Raw genomic sequence first — 8,337 nt, 5'->3', positions numbered from 1 at the left:
GCCAAGAAGCATCTTGGGGAGGAAAGGGTTTATTCAGCTTATATTTCCACTTTGCTGTTCATCACCAAAGGAAGTCAGGACTGGAACTCAAGCAGGTCAGGAAGCAGGAGCTGATGCCGAGGCCATGGAGGGATGTTCTTTACTGGCTTGCTTCCCCTGGCTTGCTCAGCCTGCTCTCTTATAGAACCCAAGACTACAGCCCAGGGATGGCACCACCCACAAGGGGACCTCCCGCCTTGATCACTAATTGAGAAAGTGCCCCACACTGGATCTCATGGAGGCATTTCCCCAACTGAAGCTCCTTCTCTGTGATAGCTCCAGCCATGTCAGATTGACACACACAACTAGCCAATACAGCAGTCTTACATGGAGGGGGCATGGCTAGGTGGTGACCAGCTCTCCCAAAAGCCACCACCAAAAAGCCAAAAACAGGTCGAACTGAGGGCACGGGCCGCTGGATAAACAGTGCCCTCTCTACCACTCCCCAACCAAGCCACAGCCCCCACCTCTCCTCTTCCTCAACTCTCCCTAGAGAGCTCTGCCAAGCACTCGTGCTCCTCCATGGGGGACCAGAGCAGCTTTCTTACCAAGCTGCGCTGTGTTCCAGCAGCACTGGGCCTTGTGCTCAGCTGCCCCTGGAGCCAGGAGGCTTAACCCTGGGGGTGGGGGTGGGGTAAGCGGTCTGGTGCTAATTGCCTCCTCCAGCCAGAAACAAGCAGATGGAGCAGACCGACGGAAAACCCGCCTGATCTATGGCACTCACCCAGGTCAAGCTCCAGTAACAGGACTCAGAGAACTTAATGTAGTGTCACACAGAAGAGGAGGGTGGCTCTGGCCATGAATGGCTGTGGGCACACCCACGGGTCAACTCTAGGAAGAGAAAAAGGGGAGTCAGGTGTGGGGTACATACTTCTGATCCCAGCAGTTCCAACACTGGACTACACAGCCAAACTGTGTCTCAAAAACCAAATAAATAAGAGAAAAAACAATGAGCATCTGAGCTGCCTTTACTGGAACAGAAACAAGGGGTGCGGGGCCAGCCTGAGACTCTCCGGGCTGCTGCTGGGGCAGAGCCTGCCCCTCCCTCAGGGCCTGGGGCCTACCCCTAGTGTCAGGTTCCTTGCTCGCCCCACAGCTGCTGCCCCTTCCCCAGGGGCCACTGCTTCAGAGGCTGGGGGATCTGATCCCACAGCCCCACCTTCCTACCCAGAACAGAGATGGAACTCCATGATCGACCCCTCCCACTCCTGGACCAGCAGGCCTTATCAGAGAACAAAAGGAAGGAGACCTAGGGACCCAAAAGACTGGATGTGAGAGGAACACGCTCCCAGACTACTTTGTTCACGCTTATATCCCCAAATGGACCTTTGCCCAGGGGCTATCTTCTCCCAGTACAACATACATACATACATACACACACACACACACACACACACACACACACACACACACAGCCACACTGTACAGGGCAAGTAGAAAGTTAATCAGTGGTGTCCTCCAACCCAACACACGCCATAGTGTCTGACCAGGCCCTGGTAGGCTGTGTCCCCTTGTGTGTAACTTAGGGGTTGTCGGGGGCTGCCGTCCACACCTGAGGCAGGATTAGGAGAAGGTAAGAGGACACAGGGAAAGCCCCTTCCCCAGACACATTAGTCATGACAGGTTAGGTCTCCCTCTGAGTCCACGTGCCCACAGTCTCCAGATAATCCCTGTCAAAAAGCCAGTCCCAGCAGTCAACTGGCCTGACACCCATGAACAAGAGTTTCTTTATGATTTTGAAAGAGACCTTCAAAGGGAGATGATGGAAGCAGGAGCTTGGGAATGATGCTGAGAGAGAGGACCACCAGACCCTGGCCTCTGCCTTTACTGTGCTGGGGCATCCAGATGAGTCAGCCTGCTCTGGGATAATAAAGCCAAGTCAGAGACACCATAGTGGGCCCGGCGTGATGGCTCCGCCTTTAGGAGGCGGACAGGAGAATGAGGGCAAGGTTTCTGCTTAGTTCATAAACAGTGTAAAACCAACCTGGCTATGTGGGGCCCTCTAGAAAAATTAATAAAACAAATGGGCTGGCAAAATGCCCAAGGGAATGTGCTGGCAAAATGCCTTCGAGGGTAATAGTGCTGTCACAGGAGTCAGTCCTGTCCCCAGGAACCATGTAAAAAGCTGAATGCAGCCCTCCTACTTGGAGATGGGAGGCAGAATTGCCTGATAGCTCGGGGACAGACAGCCAGGGCTATGTAGCATTGCAGAAATAAGATGGAAGGAAAGAACTAACTTCTGAAAGTTTTCCTCTGACCCCTACCCAAAAGCACACACACACACACACACACACACACACACACACACACACACGGGGGAAATTCGGATGTGGGAAACCCACAGCTCTAGGAAGAAAAATGGCCCAGGGCACTGTGGTTCAGCAGGAAGCGGAGGAAGGCTTTAGCAACGGCTGTTCTAAAGTGATCAAGGGCTCACCAGAGCTGGGTGGGGTGGTGTAGTCCTGTAATCCCAGTTCCTAGAGGATGAGGAGGAAGATGGCTAGTTCAAAGCCAACCTAAGCAATTTAGTGAACTCTTGTTTCAGAAAAAGAGGAGAGGTTTCACAGTGTAGCTCAATGGCAGAATACTTGCCTGGCACCCATAAGCAAGGTCCTAATGTTCAGTCCCACCATTATACACACACACACACACACACACACACACACACACATTAAATTAGCTATAGAGCCTACCAAGAAATCAACTAAAGTCTCAACTTCTTATCTATGACATGGGAGTATTATGACTACATTGAAGGCGTTGGTAGATCAAATGTAATAAATTGTGTATTTACTTAACAATATGTCCAATACCCACTATGTGCCAGGTACCGTGCTAGCCTCCCCCGCCCCCACCAAACACATCACTACAAGACACGAAGAACTCTTTCCAAGACAGGTGGTGTGGCGTGGTTATTATGAAAGATATGACGTCCTATCTTCCATATTCAGTGAGCACCCGGCTGAAAGCGGGAGAGGCTTGGACGCAGCGCCCCCTAATGGCGGCAGTGGGAAGGATCTCCCGGATGCGCAGCCGCCCTCCGCTCTCCAGTTCTCCCGCCGCCTGCAGAGCTGCGGTCCTGGCGCTCGCTGCGGGATCCAGCCTCGAGCCACCTGGGAGGCAGGCGCGGTGACAGTCTCCATCTCTGCAAGGGGAAACTGAGGCTCGGGACCCGAGTCCCACCCAAAGCGTGCGGGAGGCGAGAGCGTGTGCACGCGGGACGGGATCCGAGCTGCGGGCTACGGGCGGCGCGCAGGCGGGGCCTCTCCGTCCCGCCCCGCCCCGGCCCCGCCCGGCCCGGTCCCGCCCGCCGGGCTGCGCGGGGAGGCGGCGGCGCTGGGCGCGGGGACTCGGCGGGCGGCGCGAAGCACGGACCGGGAGCCGGAGCCGCCGCCGCCGCCACCTGCGCGGCAGCCAACAAGGTAAGGTGGGACCGGGCCGGGAGGGACGCGCGCTGCGCCCGGGCTGCGGCTCGGTGGCGGGAGGGATGCCATCCCCGGCGTCGCGGAGACCGATCCTCCAGACCCCCGCACGACCTCACACAAAGCTCTGCCCCGCTCTGGTCCGCAGTTTCCCCAACGGGATAGTGGTGCGGCCGCTCCCTCAGTGGGTGACTAGGAGCAGCGACCCCCAGGTTCGCGCTCCAGAGGTTAGGGGCCAGTCCGCACCACCCGCGCCTCTTGCCGCGGTGAGCGGCCCGCCCTGGGCGCGGCAGCCAGTCCCGACAGGCCCTGGTGTGGCCCAGGTGCCCTGTGGACCCGAGTCGTGATTGTTCCTGTCCTGGCTGGGTTACCCGCGGGGGCCTCAGCTTCCAGTCCCGGGAAACGGTGGAGGAGGAAGCATCCCCGCGTCCCTGCCGAGGCGACCTGGGCGCGCGGGTGGGGCGAGCAATCTGCTACCCAGACCAGCCTCATCGCCTGGAGCTGGAGGAGGAGCCCCGCGCTGGCGGTGGCCAGATCTCAGCCAGGACCCGAGCCGAGCAGACACCCACCTGCATTCGGGCAATGGAGAAGGACGTCCTGGTCCGCACCCTGGCCATCTGCAGGAGCCCAGTTCTGTGTACCAGCCTGGTGGAACAGGGTTGGCACTACCACACTCGGTCCTCAGTCCACTTGCCAGGAAGACGGTGTCTGGGGGGGGGGGTGTTGGGGGACTGAGCATGTGTCTAGGGGTGCAGTGACTCCAGGGACGGGCTGGGAAGTTCTATAAGATGCCTCTTGATGGAGGTCTTATGTTGCATTCTTCTAGAGATGGGGAACTTCACTAGCTGAAACTGGGGAATCTGGTCCCACTGTGACTGCAATCCTGATAGTGTCCCTTAGATAGCATGTGGCCCTTCTGCCTCAGAGCCTGCTCTTCTGTGAATGCTCCAGGGACTGGTTCATAACCACCTGTGCCTCAGCACAGGAATGTGTCCTTACACCTCCCTCAACTCCTGACATCTCTTGAGGGATGTGGAGGGAGAGAAAGGCCTGAGCCCATCTCTGGACACTTCTGCCTCATTTCCTGACATCTGTTCCAATTAAGGAACAGGTTCAGCACCTCCTGATCGCCTGTCTCCCGCTCCCTCACCCAAGGACTTTCTTAGGGCTAAAAGAGGAGACCCTTCCCTTCCCCCAGGCCAGCGCAGGTGTGAGCCCTATGTCATCTAAGTGTACAGGCAGAGGGCTGAGTGGGCATCGTGGGGTGCTGTGCGTTGCCAGGGCCAAAGCAGAGTTGCAGGGACCTTGCCCTGTGGCCCCAACCTGGAGCTTCACTGCAAATGAGTGTTATTATCCCCTCGTAAACGGAGACTAAGTATGAGTGTGGCTGCCAGAGCCCAGCGCTAGCTCGAAAGCCTAAGTGCCACCTGAGTCCCCTGTCATTGTGCGCGTTTGTGATCTGGGAGGCTGCAGTGGACGGCGCATGAGCAAGGCAGGTCATCCTGAACTGTAAAAATGTACTGTGGAGTTGTGGGTTCTCTGACCTGAAAGAGTCTCTAGAAACCATCTCATCCCAGGCCCTTATTCTGTGGGCAGATAATCACCCGTCCCTGAAGGGGGTGTGCCTGGTAAAGACCACACAACAAACCAGCCAGGGATCTTAATCCCAAGAATGGGGTGCTTAGAAGCTAGGGTGCAGCCCAGTCGGCAGAGTTCCATCCCCCAAACCAAGTAGAGTGAACTTGGAGACTCACGCATAGAATTCTTCCACTTGGAGGTGAAGGGGGGAGGATGGGGAATCCATCCACCAAAGCCAGGCTATCCTCTGCTACAAATGGAGAGCAGGGATAGCCTGGGATACATGAGACCCAAGGGGTGGGGTGGGGATATAAAACATATCATAAATGAAACAGTCTCGTTGCTTTGTAACAAACTGCTGGCAAGGTTGCAAGCTTTTGCCTGAGGTGTGTAGTTTTGTAGGGTAGCCATAGAAACAAAAGCCTGTGAAATGGATCTGCCTGCCCTTTGCTCCCAGGCCTCTCCTTGGGGGACTTTACCCCAAGGAGGTCACTAGTGAGACACGGGTGTATTACTGCTATCATGGAGTGTCCTGACAGGGAAGAAACATTCTGAGACTTCTGGAACATTGAAAAAAAGGCTAAGTGGCAAGATCACACACACACACACACACACACACACACACACACACACACACACACACACACGGTCCAAGTGGTCTGGAGGAAAAACCCTGTGGCAGACACAAGCCCCTCTGTGATCGCTGGCCTGCTGGTTTCCACCTCAGTTTCTCCATCTGGGAAGTGGGCGTGGCCTTGGTGGTGACTGAGTCTGCACAGCTCAGCAATGGAGCCTTCTACAGGAGGACCAGAGTGCCCTGGACATCCAGAAATTATGCTGCTCTCCCTTCCCCAGAGATAAGTGTGTTCCCTGGGGGAGGGCGGCCAGATCCCCCCCGCAAGAGACTCTGCTTGAAGCTTTTGCTCTTTTCAAATAACCCTGAATCAGACCTTGGGGAGCATTCCCTCCTCTCTGCCAGGCATGAGAAGACCCAGGTGATGCTGCAGTTTTCATTTTGATGCAGAGGGCAGAGGGTGTGTGTGTGTGCGTGCGTGTGTGTGCTCTTCCTCAGGGCAGCTGGGAGGTACTTGGTGTGTGTGTGTGTGTGTGTGTGCTCTTCCTCCGGGCATCTGGGAGGTACTTGGTGTGTGTGTGTGTGTGTGTGTGTGTGTGTGTGTGTGCTCTTCCTCAGGGCAGCTGGGCAGTACTTGGTGTGTGTGTGTGTGTGTGTGTGTGTGTGTGCGCTTTTCCTCAGGGCAGCTGGGAGGTACTTGGTGTGTGTGTGTGTGTGTGTGTGTGTGTGTGTGCTCTTCCTCAGGGCAGCTGGGAGGTACTTGGTGTGTGTGTGTGTGTGTGTGTGTGTGTGTGTGTGTGTGCGCGCTTTTCCTCAGGGCAGCTGGGAGGTACTTGGTGTGTGTGTGTGTGTGTGCGCGCATGTGTGTGTGTGTGTGCGTGTGCTCTTCCTCAGGGCAGCTGGGAGGTACTTGGCACTCCCACTCCATCCGAAGGGCCAGGAGACACCTCTCTCTTTCTCTCTCTCTCTCTTTCCCCTCTCGTGTGCATGGTGCAATCCTACAGGTTAGTGAGGGCGGCACTATTTTTGTCTTTCTTTCAGTTAGACAAACTTTCTCTCTTCCTCTCTCTCTCTCTCTCTCTCTCTCTCTCTCTCTCTCTCTCTCTCTCTCTCTCTCTCTCTCTCTCTCTCTCTCTTCCTGGATGCCTTCTGGGCATCTACAAGGTGCTTATGCATTAGTTTAAGCCACTCCAGAAAGGTTTATAGCAAACCTTTTTAAAATAATAATACTCATAATAATGAATTCATGTGGTTCAACCTAAGTAGAAAAAGATACAGTTAAAGATGTAATTGTGACTCCTTACTGTAGGTAGGCCATGAGGTGTGGTAGGTGTGATTAGATTTGAAGTAAGGAGGTCTTGGGGGGGCAGCCTGGTCGATAACAGTAATGGCAAACACAGGGCTACTGTTGAACAGCGCGTGTTCCTCCGGGCCTCCTCCCCAGGCCGTCCCCAGTGTTTACCAACCGCCTTCACCAGAGAATCGGCAGGCTGGAAGGAGTTTGCAGTCTGTCTGATAGGGAAGGCCAAAGGTGACAGAGGAAAGAAAGCCAACAGGAGGGAGCGGAGGAATGTGACCACAGAAAAGGGGACAGCCATTCTAGGCAGGTAGGTGACTTAGGGACTCTGAGAGGGTGACTTGGCCAAACAGGGTTGAACTGTGGAGGATGGGGTGGGGGAGAGGCAGTGAGAAGCCCCTAAGGTAGGTCGGCCAGAGGCCACGGTCCTGATTACCTAACCCAGGCCCACCCGTGCGCACCATGCAATCCTACAGGTCAGTGAGGGCGGCACTATTTTTGTCTTTCTCTCAGTTAGAAAAGCATGAGGCGCTGAGAGGCTTAGAAACTTGCAACAGTGTCTCAGAGGCGAAGCTAAGGCTTCTGGCCCGAAGCCCAGGGAGCCATGCCCGCTCTTGGGAGCCAGGGCACAGCCACCTCTGTGCATGCCTGTTTCCCTGGGACCGCTGTGGTTCAGCTGTTCCTGTCATTGCCAAGTTCCTTTTGTTGAAACCGCCACCCCCAGGGTGATGGCACAGGAGGGGCTGGTCGGATCAGGAAAGCAGAACACTTCTGAGGGTTCGTGCCCCTGCAAAAGAAGTCCCAAGAGACACACCCCTTTTACCCTGGGGACACACAGGCCATCGGGCACCCTTCCCTGAACCCGGAAGCCGGTCGGCCCTCCCTCCTGTACACTCCTAGTCTGCAGGAACAGGGAGAGAAGTACATTGTGTGATTCACGGGCCACCAGTTACAGGAGCCCAGACCTGGGTGACAGGGGTGGGCCTGTGAGCTAGGGGCTCTACTCCATGTTTGCAGGAGAGTGGAGGGGCCCGACTGGAGCAGGGCAGGAGAGGGGGACAGGCTGGCCCGGCTTACTGACTCTGTTCTGCTGTTGGTACTAGGCAGGTGTGGGTTCAGGCTCCTTAGCTCGCTCAGCCTTCTGAAATCATGGACCCGGGTTTGGGCAGGTCGGAGGGTAGACACCAGGACCTCTTTACCTTTCCCTGCGTTTCCTTTGTTTCAGTTTTGATTTTGGGGGTGGGGGGAGACAATGTCTTACTCTCTACTTGAGGCTAGCCCTAAACTTAGTACTGCAGCCCAGGCTAGCCCTGGACTCACAGAAATCCTGCTTTAGCCTCCCCTGGAATTACAGACGTGAGCCACCCAGTCTATAGTCTCTCTCTCTCTCTCTCTCTCTCTCTCTCTCTCTCTCTCTCTCTCTCTCT

At 55.7% G+C, this 8,337-nt stretch overlaps 1 protein-coding gene across 1 annotated transcript in view; it reads left to right on the top strand.

Moving 5' to 3' along the window:
• The first annotated feature begins 3,392 nt into the window (after positions 1 to 3,392).
• Positions 3,393 to 8,337, top strand: part of Coro2a (coronin 2A) — a 53,313-nt gene continuing 48,368 nt past the window's right edge. The window contains exon 1 of the mRNA XM_029540199.1: positions 3,393 to 3,461. The gene's annotated coding sequence lies outside the window, so the exon portion shown is untranslated. The remainder of the gene's footprint in view (positions 3,462 to 8,337) is intronic.

The sequence above is a fragment of the Mus pahari genome, chromosome 6, assembly GCF_900095145.1.
Source record: "Mus pahari chromosome 6, PAHARI_EIJ_v1.1, whole genome shotgun sequence".
NCBI classification, from domain to species: Eukaryota; Metazoa; Chordata; class Mammalia; order Rodentia; family Muridae; genus Mus; species Mus pahari.
This window is presented reverse-complemented; position numbering and strand designations above follow the sequence as displayed.